The 26,296-nt window shown below is 38.5% G+C and overlaps 1 protein-coding gene, 1 long non-coding RNA gene and 1 pseudogene across 3 annotated transcripts in view; 1 reads left to right on the top strand and 2 right to left on the bottom strand.

The window, feature by feature from the left end:
- Nucleotides 1-26,296, bottom strand: part of OR2I1 (olfactory receptor family 2 subfamily I member 1) — a gene marked incomplete at its 5' end in the record, with an annotated part of 46,227 nt that overhangs the window by 5,125 nt on the left and 14,806 nt on the right.
- On the top strand, nt 2,117-7,600 carry LOC308649875. Its single transcript, XR_014022181.1, has 3 exons — nt 2,117-2,357; nt 3,405-3,539; nt 7,245-7,600. It is a non-coding gene; the product is annotated as an uncharacterized lncRNA (long non-coding RNA).
- Nucleotides 6,197-7,121, bottom strand: LOC308649860 (olfactory receptor 2H1-like; annotated as a pseudogene). The gene has a single exon. The product of its transcript is annotated as an olfactory receptor 2H1-like (transcript).

A 26,296-nucleotide genomic window follows, 5' to 3' on the forward strand; every position in this document is an offset into this window, starting at 1 on the left:
TGGATATTGGGAGGTACAGGTGGACCCTGTGTATGTTTCCTAAGGAAAAGTGTTAGTTTAGGGTATTTGCCAAGCCCTAAGGGAGTTAGCGATAAATTTTTATTATAATGAGAGGAAATCCATCAAATTTTAGGACGCTACAGTTAGTAAGACCCTTTATGCACTTTAAATTATTCCCTGCCCTGCCTTCCAATTCCAAGTTTGGGAGAGGTAAAAAGGCATTGTGGTAAGTAGGGGAGGAACATAGAGCGACCTCTTCTCCCAGTTCTTCTGTAGGTGGGCACTAGTTGGCAAATGGAAATGCAAAATATTGCTATAGGATTTCCGTCATTTTATTTATGTAAGTCCATTCTTGGGACCAAAAGTTACCAAAGAACTTTTATTATCTGAGTTATCTGCCCAATATTGCAGCCAGTGGGTTTGCCCCTGGTTTGCCCATACAATAGAGGAATGGAATGCATTTGTTTTCTGGTGGAAATCTTACTCTTTGGAATTCTGCTAGTTCAAGGCATTTGCTATCTTGTCTTATTGTTTCCCCCCACTAGGACATAAAGTCTGGCAGAGCAGGTACAAGGTCTATAGCTTACAGCTGTATTTTTAAGTGCTTGTAAATTAAGATGAACAATCTTTCTTCTTTTAGATCAGCATTTAAAAGTACTGTATGAAATAGAGTGAGGCATTATTATGGTTGGTATATATTTTGGTGTTTTAATAAATTTAAATAATCTTTATTAGATCACAAATTACATCCAATAAATGCATCTATTTAAAAGTACAGTCCAATAATTTTGATATTCTGTGAAAACACTGCTGTAAAAAAACTACATAATTTTTTTTATCAACCCAAATGTTCTTCTTACCCATATCCCTCTTATCAAGGGGATTTAATCCCAGACAACCATTGATCTTTTTATTTTTCCCATGCTGGAGATGGAACCTAGGACGGCATAGAGGTTAGGCAAGTGCTCTGCCACTGAGCTACACCCCCAGCCCATGATCAACTTTCTTTCACAATGGTTTGCATTTTCTAGAACTTCATATAAAGGACTGACATTATGTGCTCTTCCATGACTACTTTATTTCACTTGGTAATCTTCTGAGATTCTTTCAGGTTGCTTCATGTATCAGTCATTCATTTCTTTTCATTACTGAGTGGTCTTCATTGTATGATGTATTGTAAGAGATTTACTAGATTGACTTATACCAGCAAAGACTGAATGGTCCCCCAATGGCCATGGACAGGCTGGAGAGCTAGAGACACAATCACTTTTCAGTCCAAGAAGCTGGAAACTCAAATAAGTAGGACCAATGATGCACCATTATGAATAATTGTTGCTGTGTTTTGATTGACTTGGGGCGTGAGAGAAGATGGTGAAGGGATTGTCCTCAAAGAATCTCTTGTTACACAGGAAAAGTAAAGGTTGTTCTGTGAAGTTGCAGGGTGAATAAGTGGTAACTCCCGAATCTGGAGGACTAATCTGCTTTTCTGTATCTAAACGTAGATATGAGCAGGCGGACAGAGATATTTTCAAGTGTACAAACTTTTATTTTTATTATTTTAATTGAAGGACAAAGGATTGAAGAAGGAAAACTTCTATTATCCTTGCTCCTGCCCTGTCTACAGAACCTTCTTCCTAATTCACTCGAGTTTGTGTAAACACCCCTTTTCCTCTTGAAATCTCTGGACATTGTCATCCAAGTTTAGCTTTCTAAACAACCTCTCGGTTCTCTGCTTCAGCCCTTAGAAATCACTCATGCCAGCTCCTTTTTCTTTCCGCTCTCATTCATTTCTCTCCTGGCTTTGCTCCTCTCCTGTCTTTCCCGTTTCCAGTACTCCTTCAAAGAGTTCTCTGCTTGGATTGCAGGACCAACCAGCTTCCCACAGTTTCCTGTTTTATTTTTGCCATCTCACTTCTCACTTGTGCTGAGGGTATAAAGGCGCCTTGAGGTCGCCCAACTCCCGGGAGGGAAGCTAAGCAGGAAGTTGGAGAGAAGGGTTAAGACCACCGACGTCAGTCCTCCCGCGCATCCTAGAGGGGCCCGCTGCCCCGCGAGGTGGGGGTAGGGCCAGGAGGTGGAGGCGAGTTCCGCTTTGTGTGTGTGTGTGTGTCCGGGGTGGAAATGTAGGCTTGTGGGATTGATGGGCATTTTAATAGCAATCATTGTTGCATTTCATTATTTTTAAGGATTCTTTGAACATCGTGTGTCTTGGCTTCCTATAAGAACGTGCTGCAACAAGCATATTTTCCTGCTGAAAAAGCCCAGGAAATCAAGAGAGTTTCTCCAGTGGATATTGGAAAGGACATTCAGTTGTGAAGAAGAGAATATAGAAAATCTGGAGAAGGAGCATAATGTTTGTAAGGAAGTGTTGAGTGATTTATGTTTGATATTTGATGTTTTGAAATATTTTTTCACCTCTAAGAATACGTAGAAAATAGAGAATTTTAGTAATTAGGAGAAGACAAGTTTGCAAGAATCATTTCACATATGATTATGGAGAGGTACTGAGGTTTTCTTTGTTCTTACTCTTCACCTTTTAAATAGATTTTATTTTTAGAGCAGTTTTAGCTTCACAGTAAAACTGTGCAGAAAGCACATTTCTTAAATTACAGGAATACTTTCCCCTCTTCAGTCTTACCCACTATCAATATCCCACTCCAGAATCATAGTTTGCTATAATTGATGAACCTACATTAACATATCATTAAAGCCCATTGTTTATGTTTGGGCTTTTTCTTGGTGTTATACATTCTATGGGTTTAGAAAAACATATCATAGTACATACCAACTAATTTTATGGACTTATAAATTCTCTTTGTCTCCTCTTCATCCTTCCCTTTCCCTTTATAGCCCTTGGTAACCTCTGATCTTTTCACTGTCTCCACATTTTGCATTATCTGGAAGGGTTTTAAGGAAGATGGATTGGAAGAAGACAGAAGGGAAAGCAAAATAAATAAGAGGTCATGATTAATGAAAAATAAAGCAATAGATCATTGAAAGAAGGAAAAGTATTGGGAGAAGTTATCATGGAAAACATAAGTATCTCAAAGGGAAATAGAGATGGGATTTATTGGGTGATACCAGGAAATTTTAAAAAGGAAGATGGTTATTGGAATTTTATAAGAAGTAGGAATTATAGCATACCAGATATTGAACTGTCTAGTTGATATTTAATAGGAATATGGAAAGTTTAAAGAAGAATGGAAATTCATTAAAGTTGCTGCGTGGCATTCAGACTAGGCACAACAAATTACCTGAATAGTTCAGCTAGAATATGAGGCTTCTGCCAAGAGGTCAGTTGCCTATTGAAGAAGAACTAATCACCTATTTGTTAGACATCATCCTGTATTGGTAGGATTTTACAGATCTACCTTTGCTTTTTTCTAACTTTGTGCTTTTCTCAGCTGATCCCTACGGGGCATGAAAATGGGGCAATATAACAACTTGTGGACTCCAGAATTATCCTAGAGGGAATGGAGAAACTGAAGTGTTGGAGAGCCATCTAAGACTCCTGCCCCAAGAAGTCATTTTTGTTCTTGGTAAATCTGTCATTCTAGTTCCCTGATAATGGGTCATGTTGATTTCTTTTTAGTCTTCTTTGAGTAATAATAAGGGTGTGGCAGACTGGCTGAAAGAAAAACTAAAAGAATTATTACTGGTTTACTTTCTGTGTAACACCAATCAGAAAGTCAAGGAATATAGAGAAAGACAAGGAATGAAAAGAAAGTATATCCAGTGTTGGGGAGAAACTAGGAAAGAGCTAAGTCATTGAGGAGACCAAGCCACTATATAGGTTCTTCATTTCAGTAATAGTTTTTCTCTGCATAATACACAAGAATAACTAACCCTACCAAGCCCCAGTATACTTCCAGTCTACATGTAATAGTGATTCCCCAAATAGGATATGGCATATGTGCTCATTCCCATTTGGGGTGAATGCCTGTATTTATCTTTAGGTCCCTTTCAGTTAAACTTCACACCCATGCTGGTGCAAGACCTTTCAAGCACTCCAGCCAGAAGAGTCTTTCACCACCATTCAAAACTTCCCAACCAACCCAAGGAAAAAATTCTGATTTTGCATCAGTAGTATAAAACTGCCAGTACAAACCTTATTTTTCAAGCTGATTATTTTAGGAGCCGAATGAAGATTGAAATGGTGAGCTCAACATGTATATGTATGTGTAGTCCCAGTGCAAAAATTCTTTGATTTCCCAATCACTACTTCAGAAAGTTTCCCAATTGGTACAAGAAAGTAAAGAAGAGGTATTATGTGGGGCATGGTGGCCCATGCCAGATGTAGTGTTGAATGCCTGTAATCCCAGAAGTTTGAGGCAGGAGGATGGCAAGTTTGAGGTCAGCCTTAGCAACCTGGTGAGTCCCTGTCTCAAAATAAAAAATAAAAGGGACTGGGGATGTAGTTCAGTGGTAAACTGACCTTGGGTTAAGGGGCAAAGTCACTAAGTTTTGGAGGGAATTTGTTATGTAGCAATAGATGGTTAGATGGTTTCCTGCTTTTGCTGTTATGAATAAATGTGCTATGAATTTTTATGTACAAATCCTTTGTGATCATATATTCTCATTTTGGGGGGTAAATACCTATGAGTAGACTTTGTGGATCATATGGTAGCCAATTTTGTGATTATAAAGTGATGTCTCATTTTTAATTTTTTATTAAAAATTTTGTGTTACTTTAGGTGTATAACATGATATATATATGATATATATGTATAATGAATATATATATATGTGTATATATATATATGTGTGTGTATATATATATATATATATATATATATATATATATATATATTTACTATTCAGTTGACATCTGGTTATCTGATAGGAACAAAAGCCTCAAAGAAGCATCCTGTTAAGTGCCAGTGTCTTGGCTGGGCACAGAATCACAAGCCACCACACAGCTTTGTAGATTCAAACAGCAATTCTTTATTCCCGAACTCACACCGGCCTCCACACATGCTCTGGGGCAATCCCAGTTCTCCTCCGCCCAATTCACCTACTCCATGAGGCTTTTTTTCCAAAATCCCATTTGAATCTCCGGATAACTCAATGGGAGCTCAGGCAGCAGGAACACCCTAATCCCAGCAGCAATAATCCTCAACCTCCAACTTCCCTAAAACCCCTGTTGTCTTAAACGGGGAATGCCTTAAACTCAAGGACTGGGATACTTCCTCAAACCTGATCAGCTCTAAACCCGGATCCGCCTTGGTCCTTGAGCAAGGTCACCTTACATGCAATGTCAACAGCGAATTTCCAAGGCAAGTCCATTTAACATGGGGTACGCTGGCAAGGAAATATCGATGTGTCATTCCTACTTGGCAATGGCCTTCAGCAGTTAAGCATCATATAGCCAATATGATGATTTCCTTGTTTTTCTGGGTTCCTTGATAGAGAAGAGAGGAAATATTGTAATTAAAATAGAGTAATATGTTATTGAAAAATGGAAATATGTTTGGAAAAAGGAATTGTTACATGTTTTCATCATTCTGTGAACATCATAAAATTTACTTATATAAAGTAAGTGACTCCCACAAAACTAGCAGATAAAATCATGCATTACCAGCATATATGTGTTCCACTGTTGAGCAAAACATCGTTATGCAGCACATCATTGTGGCAAGATTCCTCCTAATATCCCAGTGTTATTATAATCTGATGAAAACTGTTATTGGTGATTATAGTAAGGCAGTAGCTGTGTACATTAGATTGATAGCTGTATTTTGGTTTTAAAAAACAATACGTTTATGAGGTGATGGATTTGGTTGAGTTTTAGTTTCTCTTCCCTGTGGCTGTTACTTGAAGGATAAAGAAGAAAGGGAATGCAGAATATGGTAGCCTATCGTCTCATACTCCATGGGAAGTAAAAGGCATCTTTCTAAGTCTCAGATCAGCTATGGCTCCAGTATTTCCTTGTATGGACTTCTTGTGAGCAACATAAGAGAGGAAATATTAAGCATTGACAGACAGGATCATATCTGAATTTAAGATATTTTATGAAGATATACATCTTCTCTTAACTGGACCTCTGTCTCTCTCTGAGATACCACATGGCCGCACTGACCCTCTGCAGTGGTTTGGGTGCATGGCTTGGGGAACTCAATATTTTTACAAATCATGAAGAAACTCATCAAAGAGTCTCATGAAGAGAAATCATGAAAGTATTTGAAGCAGATCTCCCTCAGCTCTCCCTGGAATTGCCTTCCTTCCCCAGCAATCTTCTGAATGACTTCTATACCTCCTCAGGGTGTATATGAATGGGTTAAGTGAAGGAGTGCCCACTGCATAGAAGAGGCAAAGAATTTGCCTCTCTTTTGGGTATAGGGATTTTTGGGCTGAAGATAGACAGCAATGACTGAGCTGTAGAAATAGTGACAGTCATGAGATGGGAAGAGCAGATCCCTAAAGCTCTTTTCTATGCTTGGGCAAAGTTAATTCTCAGCACTTCCCTTTCTATAGCAGTGTAAGAGACAAGGTTGAGGCCGAGAGGAACCACCACAAAGATGACCCTGGACATAGCTAATTGGATTTCATTGTAGGTGGTATCTCCACAGGATAGTCTAGAGAAGGAACTTCACACAAAAAGTCATCTATCTGTCGGTGGGGACAGAAGGGCACTAGGAGAGTGGGTGGTTTCTGGACTATGGATTGGGCCAGACCCAAAACCCAGGCCACAGCTGCCAGCTGCCAGCACCAGCAGGAGTGGATGATGGTGGCATAGTGGAGGGGCTGGCACACAGCCATATAGTGGTCAAAGGCCATCACTGTCAGGAGGATGCACTCAGTTGTTCCCAGGGGCATGAAGATGAACAGCTAGATAAATCAGCTCAGATCAGGATGGCCTTCTTGGGGCCTCAGAGATTGACCAGCATCTTGGGGATACAATTTGTGGTGAAGCAGATGTCCAAGAAAAAAGAGGCTGGAGAGGAAAATGTACTTTGGGGAGTGGAGCCTGTGGCCCAGCACTGACAGCAAGATGATGAATGTGTTGCTCACCAGGGTGAGGAGGTAGGAAGTTAAGAACCCATAAAGAGAATCCTTTCCAGCCCTGGGTGTTTAGAGAAGCCCAGAAGGAGGAATCCCACTGGGGAGCTTTGTTTGACCATGGCCTGTTCCTGTTCAGAAGTGGAAGGATGAGATGAGTGAACTCCAACCTGTTTTGTAAAAAGTCAACTCAGATGCTTGTCAGGCCACATTAAGTGGACATTTCTCCCCTCCTTCTCTCCTAGGCTCCCATTCCCAGTACATCACCATCCAGCACCTCTGTTACCTTAATCTTCCTGGTCAAGCTTTGTCTAGTGGGAGGACGGAAAGCAGCAATATGGTAGACAATGGATGGAGCTCCACTCTGGTGCCTCTGACTTTCTGGTTGAACACAAAGGCAATTGACATATATCGTGTATATTATTCTTCATTAATTCTGCAGTAACTTATTGAGCATGTATCTTCTGGATGAACAGAATGAATACTGTAGTCATTCTGTACATCCAGAAAGAGTTAGAAAAAAAATTTTGTTGTTTACGTATGCAGATTTAGCAATAAAATTTTATTTTTTGGGTCTGGAGATTTCACCCAGGGATACTACATCACTGAGCTAAATTGTGAGCTTTTTTATTTTTTTATTCTAAGTTGCTCTGAGGTTATATATATATATATATATATATATATATATATATATATATATATTTCAAATTTTGTTTTTCTACATAGCAGTAGAGTGTATTTTGACATATATACACACATGGAGTATAACTTATTCTAACTTGGATCCCATTCTTCTTGTTTCAATTTTTTATTTATTCTTTTTAATTATACATGAGAGTATAATGTACATGATGTGGAGTTTCACTGGGCATGTGTTTGTATATGAACATAGGAAAGTTATGTTCGATTCATTCTGCTGTCTTTCCTATTTCACTTCCCACTCCCTTCCTTTCATCTTGCTATATTTCTAAGGGCGGCCTTGAACTTGAAGTCCTTCTCTCTCAGCCTCTCAAGTAACTGAGATTACAGGTGTGTCTTATGGTGCTTGGCCAGATTTAACAAAACTTCAAAGTAAAAAATACCAGACTACAGATTGTTTAAATTTAATTTTTCTTTCCCTGAGGCAAAACCATTTTCCCAAGGAAATGATACAGCCATAATTTTGCCGATTGTTTAAGGCAAGGGAGTACAGCTCTGCTTGTGTTTCTGCTTGGTCATCCAAGAACCATTGTAGCTAGTGTGGTGGTAAATGGCATGTAATTTCAGCTCTTTGGAAGGCTTAGGGAGGAGGTTCAGAAGCTGGAGGACAGTCTAGGCAACCTAGTGAGACACTGTCTCAATAAAATAAAAAGGGCTGGGAATATAGCTCAGTGGTTAAACATGGACAGATGCACAGATGGGCGTGTGCTTCCACATCCAAATACACACATGGAGCACCCCCACTGTATAGCAGTCCTTGAACACTTCATAATGATGCTCTTGGTTTTAAGAGTTAGCATGCCTCAGGCCCAGCATGAGGCAGTGTGAAAGAAATGATTGTACCTCCGTGGGGGCTTCACAGTCAATGAGACCTACCTTGAAGGAATCAAATAGGAACATGGGAAAGGCTGGAAGTTTCATTGTGCAATAACTAAAATGTAGAGGATTCATGACAAAAACTACCATGTTCCTTATAAAACAATTGCTGACAAACCTGCAAAGCAGCATCACCACTGCTGGTCACCAAGCCTTTTCCTTGTACCATAATGCAAGTTTGTACCTGCTTTTGTTTGCAGTGGAGCCAACCAGAGGCAGAATATATGTATTAAGGAAGAGAGGTTTTGCACTCTATATAATGATAGTGTATACACAGACAGATCAGCTAGATGGTTTTGTCCCTTCCCTGTTTAAAAAAATAATTATGACTGATTAACATAAGAGTTTTCTCTACAAATAAAAAACCCTAAACTCAACATTTTGTGCAATATAGGCAAATAGGATGAAGGAGAAAAAAAAGCTGCCAATTATTTTGTTCTGGGACATAAGGGTGGGGTGGCCCTTTTTTCCTCTTCAGAAAGACTACATTGGGGCTGGGGATGTGGCTCAAGCGGTATCGCGCTCGCCTGGCATGCGTGCGGCCCAGGTTCGATCCTCAGCACCACATACCAACAAAGATGTTGTGTCCGCCGAAAACTAAAATAAATATTAAAAAAAAAAGACTACATCACTAGAAAAATACAGAGTTGCCTGTAGTGGTGTTCAGGCCTGTGATCCCGGGGAGGATGAGGCAGGAGGATCACTAGTTCAAAGCCAGCCATCCTCAGCAAACAGGCGGGACCCCAAACAACTTAGCCAGACCCCGTCTCAAACTAAAAAATAAAGAAAGGGCTGGGGGTATGGCTCAGTGGTTAAGGACCCTTGGTTCAACTCTGGATACAAAAACAAACAAACAAAAAACACCACTGGGTTGATAGTGGACATTTTAAGCAGAAATTTGAATTTTTTTCATACTGTCTTTATTAACTATTTGAGACTTCAGACTTTTTATATTAAAATTCAAACCTTCAGAAATTTAAAAAATATTTTTTAGTTATAAATGGACACAATAGCTTTATTTTATTTTTATATGTGGTGCTAGGATTGAACTCAGTGCCTCCAATATGCTAGGCAAGAGCTCTACCTCTGAGCCACAACCCCATCCCCCAGAAGAATTTTAAGAGTAGTGTGAAGAGAGAACTCGAACATACCCTTTATTTCAATGTTATTAGAATGTGCCACTTTTTAATCATTTCATTTTTGCCTTTGCATTTTCAATTGTATTTATTCTATGCCATTGAAGAGTGGGTAGCATATATAATGCCTCTTCATTGCTTCATGTTTCTAGGAAAACAGAAGTTCTTTTATTTAAGAACAGCAGAATATTGATAAAATAATTACTCAGTAGACTATACTCATAATTGTGTCAATAATGTCCTTAACAATTTTTTTTTCTTTAAGAAATATACTGTATGCCTATCCTTGGCTTCTCCTTTTCCTTGTCACAGAGATCTTGAGCCTTAAAGTGCAGGCTGATGGGTTCAGGTTCTACACGAGAAGCTGAGGGTTTGCACGGGTGTGTCCTCTTACTCTCAATAAACACTGAGGGATCAAGAAAACCGTCGAGACTCCCAGAATTGAAGGCAAATAAAGATAATGTATAGAAGAAAGAAGTCTTCACAGTAAAGGAGGCATCTGGCTGGATGGGTCAAGGAAAGCTTTTTGGAGGAAGGGACATGAATTTTTGCTGTGCAAACAGTGGGGGACACAGATGGCGAGCTCACAGATTAGGGATGGGATGGCAGCCTCCCTGGCAATTATGAGGCAGGAACCGAGAGTCTCTGAGCACAGACGATCTTAGGAAGACCAGTGAGGTGAGAGGTGGCAAGCTGGTAGTCTGGTGGGCAGAAAGTGCCCTGGGAGTTTGTGGCATGGCATGCTCATCTCCCCATCCTGGGGTATCCATATGTGTTAAAAGACACCTTTCATTTCCCTTTTTGTGCAGATTTCTTCTTTTTGGTCTTCTATTTTCCTTCCTTCATCATTGTTCTTCCCCTTGCAGATAAGATTTGTTCCCTTTTAAAAAGTAATTATCCAAATAAAAGTGCAACTAAACCTTACTTATGGATTGTATGGAATAACAGAATAAACACATGGTGTCCCAGTACTCTCCACCCCCATTTAAGAACTCAACACCCCAGGAGTCTTCTGGGCACCCCTCCCTGATAACATCTCTTTCTTTCCCTCTGGAGATGGAAGCACTCCTCTCATTAGTTGAAGTCCTCATCTTTTTAAACTCCAGTGTCTTATCTTTTCTATCTCCGTAACTGCCTACCCATTTCACGGATCCTTGGACTGCAGCATTTCTCATATTCTTGCTCTCTTGACAACTTGTCTCACTTTATACTTTTTAAAAAATATCTTCACTTTAAATTTTTCTTTGACTCTGTGTTTCCTCTTATTTCTACATGGTCCTTCTCTCTAGGCCTAATATAAAGCAAGCACTACTTTTCATCCTTCTTGTTATTTACACACACACACACACACACACACACACACACAGACAGACACATTCATTTATTCCCTTATTGATTACCAGAGAGCCATCCCTTTACTAGTTGCTGCAAGATAATGAGTTATAAATGCTGATCTACATTCCAATGATAACCTCCTATTATTTTAGCAGTTTTTCCTTATATTCCAGACACTGTGTTTGGTGATTTCCTGGAATCTCTGAAATTTGCAATTTAACTAATACTAGCCCTTCTTTATAGAAAAAGAAAGTCTCAAAAGTGTTAATTAACTTGCAGAAAGCTACCCAGTCTCTGGCACTTAAGCCCCAGTTCAAGAAAGCTGGGTGTGGTGACACCTGCCCATGATCCTAGTGATTTGGGAGACTGAGGCAGGAAGATTTCCAGTTTAAGTCCAGCCTCAGCAATTTAGTGAGAACCTGTCTCAAAATAAAAAGACCTGGGAATGTATCTCAGTGGTAAAGCACATGTGGGTTCAACCCCCAGTAACTAACTCCTCATCAGGCAGGATTTCCAACACTATTGCGTACTTGTAGAAATTGATGGGCTGAAGAAGAAGAAGAAGAAACTTATAACTTACTTGTGATTGAGGTCAGAATCTCATCATCATCTTGTTGCCAGAAATTCGTGGTGACAAGGAGGTAGTTTCTGGACTGGCTGAAGTCTCCACGTGACTCTCACAATGAGAAATAAAAGTATTATCACACTCTGAAATTGATTTGAGCTTAGATTTTGGGGAAGAGTAATGATTCCCAGTGTTTATTTCCCTGGGCACTTTATGTTCACTGTCCCTCATAACAAATCCAAGAGATGGGTATTGTTATTATCTTCCATTTCAGATAAAGGAGTGAAGGCACACACAGGAGAAATAGCTTTATGGAAAGTGTAGTCTAGGCAGCACCAGAGCTGAGTTGAGCCCCTCTGAGGCTGAAGAGGCTGCTCATTAACCATGTGCCCCGCCCCTTAGCCCAAGTGCCAGCCAGAGGCAGCTCTTTACTATGGAGCTCTTTGGTGACAAGCCCCTTCCCTCAATCTCAGTAGCTAACTTCCCTTCTACTGGGACTGGAGGTGGAAAGGGAGGCATTTTAAGTTTGTGAAGGGAGGGATCCCAGGACTCCCATGCCCTAGGGACAACAGCTCAGAAATTCTGCCAAGATGAGGGGTCCTACTGCCCACAGCCAATTAATAGTCCCTGGCACTAATGATGACTGAGAAGGGAGGAGAAGATTCAGAGGAAATGTGCCAGTGAGATGCTCCCTGTGGGTTATTAAAAGGCCACTCCCTCTCTTGTTCTGCCACTGGGGAGTACAAGGACACCATTGTCTCCTTACCCACCTTCTGAGGGTTCCTCCTGTGTTTCCAGTTTTTTCTCTCATGCCTGTAATGTACATTCAATACCTCCTGTGTTGGTTTATTTCCTTTCTCTTCTTACATAATACAGATATAGTTTACATAATAAAATGTGTACACTTTAATGTTCAGTTTACTGAGATTTGATAAATATGTATATCCAGGCAAAGACCATCCTAGTGAAAATGTAGAACCTTTGCATTACTCTGGAAAACTCTTCATGCCAATTTACAACAATTCTGTCCATCTGTTCTCTAGGCAATCACAGATTTGATTTTGTTGTAGGAACAAACAAGGAAAGGCACTGAAGATAGCAGAAAGTTTTATTTGGCTGCAGCCAAGTTCAGAGGTCACAGCTTTTGCTGTAATCATCAATCCCTTGAGCCCTGAGTTCAGGTAATTTCAGAATTTTATACCCAGCATGTAAGAGGATGGGCTCAGAAGTTCACAGTCTGTGGAAGTTCACATAAAAGCAATTTTTTCTTTTACTGTTTTGGGCAAGTTAACCCTTAAGGACAACATCTGAGAAGGGAGAGAGCTTTTTCTCCCCTTTCTTTCCTCCCCCTGCCAGTTGTTACCATGGAGCCCAATTGGTAACTTCTCTTATCTTAGAAATGTAGACTTCTCTGTGAAGCTCCAGCTCAAGGCCAAAGGTCTTGTTTACACATTTCTACAAACTACTGTACTGGATAAATGTTTGTGAAAAACTAGTAAGGGAACTTCTAGCCCTTGCAGTGCTGATTTCTTCCTGGCCAGTGGCCAAGTAAATAGAGCAAAAGGAAAATAGAAAGTTTATCTATGTAGAAATCTTTTGTAGAGACTCCTGCTAACAATCCTAAAATCAGCCATGGTGAAGATTTCTGGAGAAGCCCAGTTAAGACTTTTTGTGGAAAAGAGGGTGCCACTATAATCTGTGTCACTTTAGGTTGTTTTTCTCCTCCTAGAACTTCACAGAAAGATCCATTTAATACATAAATGCTTCTCTGTGTTTGATTTCTTACACCCTGCACAACATTGTCAACATTCATCCATGTTGCTTTCTGAATCATTAGTTAGTTAGTTAGTTTCTTTCTTTCTTTCTTTTCTTGAGAGGTACTCTGTTGGTTAATTAAAATTACAATTTGTTTCTTTGTTCTCCTGTCTATTCGAGTCTGTGGTTTAAAAATATATTCCCATTTTTCTGGCATTCCTGCATGAACAAGGTAGAGCCCATTTCCCTTCCCTTTGAGTATGAGTTGTACCTGGTGATTTGCTTTAATGAACAGAAATGATGGTGTGTGACATCCAAGACTAAGTCATAAGTACTATTGTGACTTGCACTGATACTTGAGATCATCTCCCAAGAAACCCACTAACATTGTGAGACAAAAAATGTGTTATCTGAAGGTATTAAATTTTGGAGAGAATTTGGTATGCAGCAATATATGCTTAGATGTTTTCCAAGTTTTGCTGTTATAAATTAATCTGCTGTGAATTATCATGTAGAAGTCATTGTGAACATTTGATTTTTTTCTTTTTTTTTAATTGGTTGTTCACAACATTACAAAGCTCTTGACATATCATATTTCATACATTAGATTGAAGTGGGTTATGAACTCCCAATTTTTACCCCAAATGCAGATTGCAGAATCGCGTCGGTTACACATCCACAATTTTACATAATGCCCTATTAGTAACTGTTGTATTCTGCTACCTTTCCTATCCCCTACTATCCCCCCTCCCCTTCCCTCACACCTTCTCTCTCTACCCCATCTACTGTAATTCATTTCTCTCCTTGTTTATTTTCCCATTCCACTCACAACCTCTTATATGTAATTTTGTATAGCAATGAGGGTCTCCCTTCATTTCCATGCAATTTCGCTTTTCTCTCCCTTTCCCTCCCATCTCATGTCTCTGTTTGATGTAAATCTTTTCTTCCTGCTCTTCCTCCCTGCTCTGTTCATAGTTGCTCTCATTATATCAAAGAAGACATTTGGTATTTGTTTTTTAGGGATTGGCTAGCTTCACTAAGCATAATCTGCTCTAATGCCATCCATTTCCCTGCAAATTCCATGATTTTGTCATTTTTTAGTGCTGCGTAATATTCCATGGTGTATAAATGCCACATTTTTTTATCCATTCATCTATTGAAGGGCATCTGGGTTGGTTCCACAGTCTAGCTATTGTGAATTGTGCTGCTATGAGCATCGATGTGGCAGTATCCCTGGAGCATACTCTTTCAAGGTCTTCAGGGAATAGTCCAAGAAGGGCAATAGCAGGGTCAAATGGTGGTTCCATTCCCAGCTTTCCCAGGAATCTCCAAACTGCTTTCCAAATTGGCCGCACCAATTTGCAGTCCCACCAGCAATGTACAAGTGTACCCTTTTCTCCACATCCTCGCTAGCACTTGTTGTTGTTTGACTTCATAGTGGCTGCCAATCTTACTGGAGTGAGATGGTATCTTAGGGTGGTTTTGATTTGCATTTCTCTGACTGCTAGAGATGGAGAGCATTTTCTCATGTACTTGTTGATTGACTGTATGTCCTCCTCTGAGAAGTGTCTGTTCAGGTCCTTGGCCCATTTGTTGATTGGGTTATTTGTTATTTTATTGTCTAATTTTTTGAGTTATTTGTATACTCTGGATATTAGGGCTCTATCTGAAGTGTGAGGAGTAAAAATTTGTTCCCAGAATGTAGGCTCCCTATTTACCTCTCTTATTGTTTCTCTTGCTGAGAAAAAACTTTTTAGTTTAAGTAAGTCCCATTTGTTGATTCTTGTTATTAACTCTTGTGCTATGGGTGTCCTATTAAGGAATTTGGAGCCCGACCCAACAATATGTAGATCGGAGCCAACTTTTTCTTCTATAAGACGCAGAGTCTCTGATTTGATATCAAGCTGCTTGATCCATTTTGAGTTAACTTTTGTGCATGGCAAGAGAAAGGGATTCAGTCTCATTTTTTTGCATATGGATTTCCAGTTTTCCCAACACCATTTGTTGAAGATGCTATCCTTCCTCCATTGCATGCTTTTAGCCCCTTTATCAAATATAAGATAGTTGTAACTTTGTGGATTAGTCTCTGTGTCCTCTATTCTATACCATTGGTCCACCCGCCTGTTTTGGTACCAGTACCATGCTGTTTTTGTCACTATTGCTCTGTAATATAGTTTGAAATCTGGTATTGCTATACCGCCTGATTCACACTTCCTGCTTAGAATTGCTTTTGCTATTCTGGGTCTTTTATTTTTCCATATGAATTTCATGATTGCTTTATCTATTTCTACAAGAAATGCCATTGAGATTTTGATTGGCATTGCATTAAACCTATAGAGAACTTTTGGTAATATCGCCATTTTGATAATGTTAGTTCTGCCTATCCATGAACAGGGTATATTTTTCCATCTTCTAAGATCTTCTTCTACTTCTCTCTTTAGGGTTCTGTAGTTTTCATTGTATAAATCTTTCACCTCTTTTGTTAGGTTGATTCCCAAGTATTTTATTTTTTTTGAGGATATTGTGAATGGAGTGTTTATCCTCATTTCCATTTCAGAAGTTTTGTCGCTGATATACAGAAATGCCTTTGATTTATGCGTGTTGATTTTATATCCTGCCACTTTGCTGAATTCATTTATTAGTTCTAGTAGTTTCTTTGTAGACCCTTTTGGATCTTCTAGGTATAGAATTATGTCATCTGCAAATAGTGATAATTTAAGTTCTTCTTTTCCAATTTTTATGCCTTTAATTTCTTTCGTCTGTCTAATTGCTCTGGCCAGTGTTTTGAGAACTATATTGAATAGAAGTGGTGATAGAGGGCATCCCTGTCTTGTTCCGGATTTTAGAGGGAATGCCTTCAACTTTTGTCCATTCAGAATGATGCTAGCCTGAGGCTTAGCATAGATAGCTTTTACAATGTCAAGGTAAGTTCCTGTTATCCCTAGTTTTTCTAATGTTTTGAACATAAAGGGATGCTGTACTTTGTCGAATGCTTTCTCTGCGTCTATCAAGATGATCATATGGTTCTTATCTTTAAGTCTATTGATGTGGTGAATAACATTTATTGATTTCCGTATATTGAACCATCCTTGCATCCCAGGGATGAATCCTACTTGATCATGGTGCACAATTTTTTTGATGTGTTTTTGTATTCGATTCGCCAGAATTTTATTGAGGATTTTTGCATCTAGGTTCATTAGAGATATTGGTCTGTAGTTTTCTTTCTTTGAGGTGTCTTTGTCTGGTTTCGGAATCAGGGTGATGTTGGCCTCATAGAATGAATTTGGAAGAGCTCCCTCTTTTTCTATTTCCTGAAATAACTTGAAAAGTATTCGTATTAATTCTTCTTTAAAGGTTTTGTAAAACTCCGCTGTATACCCATCCGGTCCTTGGCTTTTCTTGGTTGGTAGTCTTTTGATGGCTTCTTCAATTTCATCCATTGATATTGGTCTGTTCAAATTGTGTGTATCCTCCTGACTCAGTCTGGGCAAATCATATGACTTAAGAAATTTATCGATGTCTTCACTATCTTCTATTTTATTGGAATATAGGTTTTCAAAATAATTTCTAATTGTCTTCTGTATTTCTGTAGCATCTGTTGTGATATTGCCTTTTTCATCCCATATGTTAGTAATTTGAGTTCTCGCTCTTCTTCTCTTCGTTAGCATGGCTAAAGGTCTGTCGATCTTATTTATTTTTTCGAAGAACCAACTTTTAGTTTTGTTAATTTTTTCAATAGTTTCTTTTGTTTCAATTTCATTGATTTCCGCTCTGATTTTTATTATTTCTTGCATTCTGCTACATTTGCTGTTGTTTTGCTCTTCCTTTTCTAGGGCTTTGAGATGAAGTGTGAGCTCATTTATTTGTTGGTTTTTTCTTTTTTTGAGGAATGACCACCAGGCGATGAATTTTCCTCTTAAAACTGCTTTCATTGTGTCCCATAGATTCCGATATGTTGTGTCTGTATTTTCATTTATCTCTAAGAATTTTTTGATTTCCTCCTTTATGTCTTCTGTAACCCATTGATCATTCAGTAACATATTGTTCATTTTCCATGTGATGTAGGATTTTTCCTTCCTTCTTTTATCATTGATTTCCAGTTTCATTCCATTATGATCAGATAAAATGCATGGTATTATCTCCACCCTTTATATTTACTGAGGGTTGCCCTATGGCATAATATATGGTCTATTTTTGAGAAGGATCCATGTGCTGCTGAGAAAAAAGTATATCCATTTGATGATGGTTGATATATTCTATATATGTCAGTTAAGTCTAGGTTATTGATTGTGATATTGAGTTCTATAGTTTCTTTATTCAACTTTTGTTTGGAGGATCAGTCCAATGGTGAGAGAGGTGTGTTGCAGTCACCCATAATTATTGTGTTGTGGTCTATTTGATTCTTGAACTTGAGGAGAATTTGTTGTATGAATGTCGCAGCACCATTATTTGGTGCATAAATATTGAAAATTGTTATGTCTTGTTGGTGAATGGTTCCTTTTAACAGTATATAATGTCCTTCTTTATCCCTTTTGATTAACTTCGTCTTGAAGTTGATTTTATTCGATATGAGGATGGCCACCCCTGTTTGCTTACGAGGACCATGTGCGTGGTATATTTTTTCCCATCCTTTCACCTTCAGCCTGTGTATGTCTTTTCCAATCAGATGTGTCTCATGAAGGCAGCATATTGTTGGATTTGTTTTTTTAATCCATGATACCAGCCTATGTCGCTTTATTGGAGAGTTTAAGCCATTAACATTCAGAGTTACTATTGATATATGGTTTGTACTTCCAGCCATTTATCCTTTTTTTAAAAAATTTAGTTTGTTTCTCCATGATTATCTTTCCCCTCGACCTCTGTCTTTACCAAGGCACTTCCCACTGATGGTTTTGGTTATTGTTTTTCATTTCTTCCTCGTGTAGTGTTTTGCTCAAAATGCTTTGCAATGCTGGTTTTCTGGCTGTAAATTATTTTAACTTTTGTTTATCATGAAAGATTTTTATTTCGTTGTCATACCTGAAGCTTAATTTTGCTGGATACAGAAGAGAGCGCGGGAATTATTGCGGGCGACGGGAACTGGAGCGCCGGGTACTCGGAAACAGAGCAGCCAGCCTCCGATGTGGGCAGTGTGGAAGAGGCCGTGCACACTTAGGCACCGTACAGTTGCCAATTAAAAGCAAACAATCACTTCTTAAAAATCAAGAACTGGGAAGACAATTTAATATTGGTGCTAGGAAATTAGGAAGCCACAGGCAAAGACTGGAGTTTGATCCCACCTGACATTGTACACAAAACTAACTCAAATTGGACCAAAGACATAAATGAAAGAGGTATAAGTATAAACCCTTAGAAGAAAACATGAGATGAAAGCTTCATAACCTTAGATCAAGCAATGACTTATTAAATAAGACAGCAAAAACATAAACAACAGAAGAAAAAAATAGGGGGCTTCATCCAAACTTAGAACTTTGTGCTTCAAAAGAAACCAAGAAGGATTCACGCAGCCTGCCCCGCGGCTACAGAAGGCGTGGCACCGCAGAGAAGGGATTAACTGGTAAGCAGGGAGATAAGTGGCTGCCACACAGTGGTATCCCACCAGCCAAGCCCGCACTGACCCCTGGGCTGAGTTCGGGATTGCAGACGGGGAAGGAAGCAGTACAGTCCCATCCCCTACAAGGGACACTCCACTAAGGCAACCAGTGGCCATCATCTTGGAGAGCTGAAGTATCCACCGCCACTCTCCGACAGATTGCAACAACAAAACAGGAGAAACCAAGACTAGCAGGAGAAACCAGGAGACTGGAGGCCAGGCCCTCGTGACTGGGCAGCTGTAAACTGCAGGCCCGCTGGCGACAGTTCACCCACTGCCCGCGTAACTGGGCGGTAGGAGAACGCCCACCCGCTGGCGACAGATCACCTGCCCGCGGCCTGTGATACTGGGTGGCTGGAGACTGCCCACCTGCCGCGACCGGGAGCTGAAACCAAACAGAGACAGTCCAGTCACCCCCCCCCATTAGGGCACCCCGGCAAGGAGACTGGGGCCCGTCATAGCAGAGTAGTGTTGTCACTGGAGCTCGGACATCGGAATTCCTTCCCAGCGGAATCCACGTTAGCAGGCATAGTTTAACAACACAAAGGAGAGACATCAGAGTAATACAGAAACAAAACAAATCTATAGAAGAGAGCAGAAACACGACAATCAAAAAGAGCTGGAAAGTAATGTGGACAACATGAGAAAACAAGGGAAAAAAGGATTACAAACAATGCAAGACAACTCAGTTCTACAGGAGGACATAGAAACATCAGAAACAGGGATATGGAAAGAACTCAAGGTATACCTAACTCGAATGGAAAGGAATATTAGAGAAGACATGAGTCAGCAAGTCCAAGAAATAAAAGTATATTTTGAAAATGAATTAAACAAACAAATTCAAATGGCAAAGAACGAGCTCTACCAGGAGATAGAGATCTTAAAAAAAAATCAAACAATAATCCTAGAATTGCAGGAAACTATAAACCAAATTAAAAACTCAAACGAGAATATTACAAATAGACTTGATCAAGTAGAAGTAAGAACATCAGATAATGAAGACAAGGTTTATCAACTTGAAAAGAATATAGTCAACACAGAAAAGATGCTTAAATCCCACAAGCAATCTATTCAAGAGATATGGGATGTCATAAAAAAACCAAATCTGAGAGTCATAGGGATAGAAGAAGGCACAGAGATTCAAACCAAAGGAATGGACAGCATATTAAATGAAATAATTCTAGAAAACTTCCCAGAGATGAAAGATGGAATGGATTGCCAAATCCTGGAAGCCTACAGGACCCCAAACATTCAAAACCATAATAGACCAACTCCAAGACATATAATTATGAAGATAGCCAACGTACAGAACAAGGAGAGAATATTAAAAGCTACGAGAGAAAAGAGGCAGATTACATTCAGGGGTAAACCAATTAGGTTAATGACCGATTTCTCATCACAAACTTTGAAAGCGAGAAGATCCTGGAATAATGTATTTCAAATGCTGAAAAATAATGGATTCCAACCAAGAATACTATATCCAGCAAAATTGAGCTTCAAATTTGACAATGAAATTAAAATCTTTCACAATAAACAAAAGCTAAAAGAATTTGCAGCAAGAAAACCAGCTCTGCAAAGCATTTTGAACAAAACACTACAAGAAGAGGAATTGAAAAATAGTGCCCAAAACTAACAGCAGGAGGTATCTCAGTAAAGGGGGAGGAAAATAACCAAAAAGCAAAAGTAGCCAAACTAAAATAAATAAATAAAGAAGCATGACTGGAAGTACAAATCATATCTCAATTGTAACCTTAAATGTTAATGGCCTAAACTCACCAATCAAGAGACATAGGCTAGTAACCTGGATCAAAAAAACAAATCCAACAATATGCTGCCTTCAGGAGACTCATATGATAGGAAAAGACATACACAGGCTGAAGGTAAAAGGTTGGGAAAAATCATACCACTCACATGGCCCTCAGAAGCAAGCAGGAGTGGCCATACTCATATCGAATAAAATCAACTTCAAACCTAAGTTAATCAAGAAGGATATAGAAGATCACTATATACTGTTAAAAGGAAACATCCACCAACAAGACATAACAATCATCAATTTGTATGCACCAAACAATGGAGCTGCAACGTTCATAAAACAAACTCTCCTCAAGTTCAAGAGTCAAATAGACCATAACACAATAATTATGGGTGACTTCAACACACTGCTCTCACCATTAGACAGATCCTCTAGACAAAAGCTGAATAAAGAAACTATAGAACTCAACAGCACAATCAATAACCTAGACTTAACCGACATATATAGAATATATCAACCATCATCAAGTGGATACACGTTCTTCTCAGCAGCACATGGATCCTACTCAGAGATAGACCATATATTATGCCATAAGGCAACCCTTAGTAAATATAAAGGCGTGGAGATAATACCATGCACCATATCTGATCATAATGGAATAAAATTGGAAATCAATGATAAAAGAAGGAAGGAAAAATCCTACATCACATGGAAAATGAACAATATGTTATTGAATGATCAATGGGTTATAGAAGACATAAAGGAGGAGATGAAAAAATTCTTAGAATCAAATGATAACAACATACCAGAATCTATGGGACACAATGAAAGCAGTTTTAAGAGGGAAATTCATTTCTTGGAGTTCTTACCTCAAAAAAAGAAAAAAACAACAAATAAATGAACTCACGCAACACCTCAAAAACCTAGAAAAGGAAGAGCAAAACAACAGCAAATGTAGTAGAAGACAAGAAATAATTAAAATTAGAGCAGAAATCAATGAAATTGAAACAAAAGAAACCATTGAAAAAATTGATAAAACTAAAAGTTGGTTCTTTGAAAAAATAAATAAGATAGACAAGCCCTTAGCCATGCTAATGAAAAGAAGAAGAGAGAGAACTCAAATTACTAACATACGGGATGAAAAAGGCAATATCACAACAGACATTACAGAAATACAGAAGATAATTAGAAAGTATTTTGAAACCCTATATTCCAATAAAATAGAAGATAATGAAGATATCGATAAATTTCTTAAGGCATATGATTTGCCCAGATTGAGACAGGAAGACACACACAATTTAAACAGACCAATAACAAAAGAATAAATAGAAGAAGCCATCAAAAGACTACCAACCAAGAAAAGCCCTGGACCGGATGGGTATACAGCGGAGTTCTACAAAACCTTCAAAGAAGAATTAATACCAATACTTTTCAAGCTATTTCAAGAAATAGAAAAAGAAGGAGCTCTTCCAAATTCATTCTATGAGGCCAACATCACTTTGATCCCCAAAACAGACAAAGATACTTCAAAGAAAGAAAACTACAGACCAATATCTCTAATGAACTTGGATGCAAAAATTCTCAATAAAATTCTGGCGAATCGAATACAAAAACATATCAGAAAACTTGTGCACCATGATCAAGTAGGATTCATTCCTGGGATGCAAGAATGGTTCAATATATGGAAATCAATAAATGCTATTCACCACATCAATAGACTTAAAGACAAGAACCACATGATCATCTCGATGGATGCAGAAAAAGCATTTGACAAAGTACAGCATCCCTTTATGTTCAAAACACTAGAAAAACTAGGGATAACAAGAACTTACCTCAACATTGTAAAAGCTATATATGCTAAACCTCAGGCTAGCATCATCCTAAACGGAGAAAAACTGAAGCCATTCCCTTTAAAATCTGGAACAAGACAGGGATGCCCTCTATCACCACTTCGATTCAATTTAGTTATCGAAGTCCTAGCCAGAGCAATTAGACAGACAAAAGAAATTAAAGGCATAAAAATAGGAAAAGAAGAAATTAAACTATCGCTATTTTTGGATGACATGATAATATACTTAACAGACCCAAAAGAGTCTACAAAGAAGCTGCTAGAGTTAATAAATGAATTCAGCAAAGTGGCAGGTTATAAAATCAACACGCATAAATCAAAGGCATTCCTGTATATCAGCAACAAAACCTCTGAAATGGAAATAAGGAAAACCACTCCATTCACAATATCCTCAAAGAAAATAAGATACTTGGGAATCAACCTAACAAAAGAGGTGAAAGATTTATACAATGAAAACTACAGAACCCTAAAGAGAGAGACAGAAGTAGATCTCAGAAGATGGAAAAATGTACCCTGTTCATGGATAGGCAGAACTAACATCATCAAAATGGCGATATTACCCAAAGTTCTCTACAGGTTTAATGCGATGCCAATCAAAATCCCAATGGCATTTCTTGTAGAAATAGACAAAGCAATCATGAAATTCATATGGAAAAACAAAAGACCCAGAATAGCAAAAGCAATTCTAAGCAGGAAGTGTGAATCTGGAGGTATAGCGATACCAGAGGTCAAACTGTACTACAAAGCAATAGTAACAAAAACAGCATGGTACTGGTACCAAAACAGGCAGGTGGACCAATGGTACAGAATTGAAGACACAGAGACTAATCCACAAAGTTACAACTATCTTATATTTGATAAAGGGCTAAAAGCATGCAATGGAGGAAGGATAGCATCTTCAACAAATGGTGCTGGGAAAATTGGAAATCCATATGCAACAAAATGAAATTGAATCCCTTTCTCTCGCCATCCACAAAAATTAACTCAAAATGGATCAGGGAGCTAGATATCAAATCAGAGACTGCGTCTGATAGAAGAAAAAGTTGGCTACGATCTACATATTGTGGGGTCGGGCTCCAAATTCCTTAATAGGACACCCATAGCCCAAGAGTTAATAACAAGAATAAACAAATGGGACTTACTTAAACTAAAAAGTTTTTTCTCAGCAAGAGAAACAATAAAAGAGGTAAATAGAGAGCCTACATCCTGGGAACAAATTTTTACCCCCCACACCTCTGATAGAGCCCTAATATCCAGAATGTACAAAGAACTCAAAAAATTAAACAATAAGATAACAAATAACCCAATCAACAAATGGGCCAAGGACCTGAACAGACACTTCTCAGAGGAGGACATACAATCAATCAACAAGTACATGAGAAAATGCTCTCCATCTCTAGCAATCAGAGAAATGCAAATCAAAACCACCCTAAGATATCATCTCACTCCAGTAAGATTGGCAGCCATTATGAAGTCAAACAACAATAAGTGTTGGCGGGGATGTGGGGAAAAGGGTACACTTGTACACTGCTGGTGGGGCTGCAAAATGGTGAGGCCAATTTGGAAAGCAGTATGGAGATTCCTGGGAAAGCTGGGAATGGATCCACCATTTGACCCAGCTATCGCACTTCTCGGACTATTCCCTGAGGACCTTAAAAAAGCGCTCTATAGGGATACGGCTGCATCAATGATTATAGCGGCACAATTCACAATAGCTAGAGTGTGGAACCAATCTAGATGCCCCTCAATAGATGAATGGATAAAAAAATGTGGCATCTATACACAATGGAGTATTATGCAGCACGAAGAAATGACAAAATCATAGAATTTGCAGGGAAATGGATGGCATTAGAGCAGATTATGCTAAGCGAAGCTAGCCAAGCCCTAAAAAACAAATGCCAAATGTCTGCTTTGATATAAAGAGAACAACTAAGAACAGAACAGGAAGGAAGAGCATGAGGAAAAGACTACAGTAAACAAAGACAAATGGGGGGAGAGAAACGGAGAGAGAAGGGAAAGCACATGCAAATAGTAGGAGACCTTCAATGATACATAAAATTAGAAGAGGTTATGAGGGGCAAGGGGGAGGGAAAAAAGAGAGAGAATTGAAGAGGTTATGAGGGGCAAGGGGGAGGTAGAGAGGGAAGATGGGAGGGGAGGGGGGATAGTAGGGGATAGGAAAGGTAGCAGAATACAACAGTCACTAATATGGCATTATGTAAAAATGTGAATATGTAACAGATGTGATTCTGCAATCTGTATTTGGGGTGAAAATGGGAGTTCAAAACACAATTTGAGTCAAATGTATGAAAGATGATATATCATGAGCTATGTAATGCTTTAAATAATCAATAAAAAAAAAAGAAAAAAAATTTTGCTGGATACAGAATTCTTGGTTGGCATCCATTGTCTTTCAGTGTTTGAAATACATTGTTCCATGACCTTCTTGCTTTCAGCGTCTGTGATGAAAAATCCGTTGTTAACCTTATTGGTTTACCCCTGAATGTAATCTGTCTCCTTTCTCTTGTAGCTTTTAATATTTTCTCTTTGCTCTGTATATTGGATATCTTCATAACAATGTGTCTTGGCATTGGTCTACTGTGATTTTGTGTGCTCGGTGTCCTGTATGCATCTTCAATTTGTATATCTGTTTCCTTTTTATATCTGGAAAGTTTTCTGTAATTATTTAATTCATCAGGTTACTCATTCCCTTGGTTTGAATCTCTGTACTTTCTTCTATCCCGATGACTCGTAAGTTTGGTTTTTTTATGTTATCCCATAACTCTTGGATGTTTTTCTCGTGATTTTTTACCAGCCTTTCTGAGTTGGTTAGACTCTTTTCAAGATGATTTATTTTGTCTTCATTATCTGACGTTCTGGCTTCTACTTGCTCCACTCTGTTAGTGATACTCTCCATTGAGTTTTTATTTTGGTTTATCGTTTCCTTCATTTCTAGAATTATTGTTTGATTATTTTTTATAATCTCTATCTCCTGATAAAGATGCTTAACTTCTTCTTGTATCTGTTTATGTAATTCATTTTCAATGTGTTCTTTCGCTGCTTGAATTTGCTGTCTCGTATCCTCTTTAAGGTTCCATTCCATCTGTCTAAGGTGTTCCTTGAGTTCTTTATATGACCATTTTTCTGATGACTCTAGGTCCTCCTGAATATTTAGGCTGTCCTGCATTGTTTGTACTCCTTTTCTTCCTTGCTTTTTCAAGTTGCTCATGTTAATTCTTGTTCTGTTTGACTGCTGAGTTACTGTTTACTCCTATAAATTTATTTGATGCTTGGGAGAAAAGGTATTAGAAGGGAAGGGAAGAAGTTATTAAAGAGAATGAGAGTAAGCAGGTAGAATTCAAGGAAGGGGGAATAAGAAAATTGAAAAGAAATGAAAAGACAAAAGTAGAAAAAAATAGGAAATAAAAAAAGAAAAGAAAAATTTTTTTAAATATTAATAAAAAAAATTAAAATTAAAATTACAAGAAAACAAAATTTAAAAAAAATTGTAAAAAAAATTAAAAAACAAGAAAGAAAAATGAAAATGAAAGAAAAAACCCAAATCAAAAAAAAAAAAGAGAAAAAAAAACACTAATAAATGCAGTCTTAGAGTTTGATTAACTTCTCTTCCAGTAGGTGGCGCTGTGCCCACCAGGCCAAGTTTCTCCTGTCAATACGCGAGAACCAATCACTGTGCAGCAGCTCCTCCCAGACTGGGCGAGTCTCCAATCCTGAG

This window comes from Spermophilus citellus (genome assembly GCF_964194105.1).
Source record: "Spermophilus citellus genome assembly, chromosome: 5".
Lineage (NCBI taxonomy): Eukaryota > Metazoa > Chordata > Mammalia > Rodentia > Sciuridae > Spermophilus > Spermophilus citellus.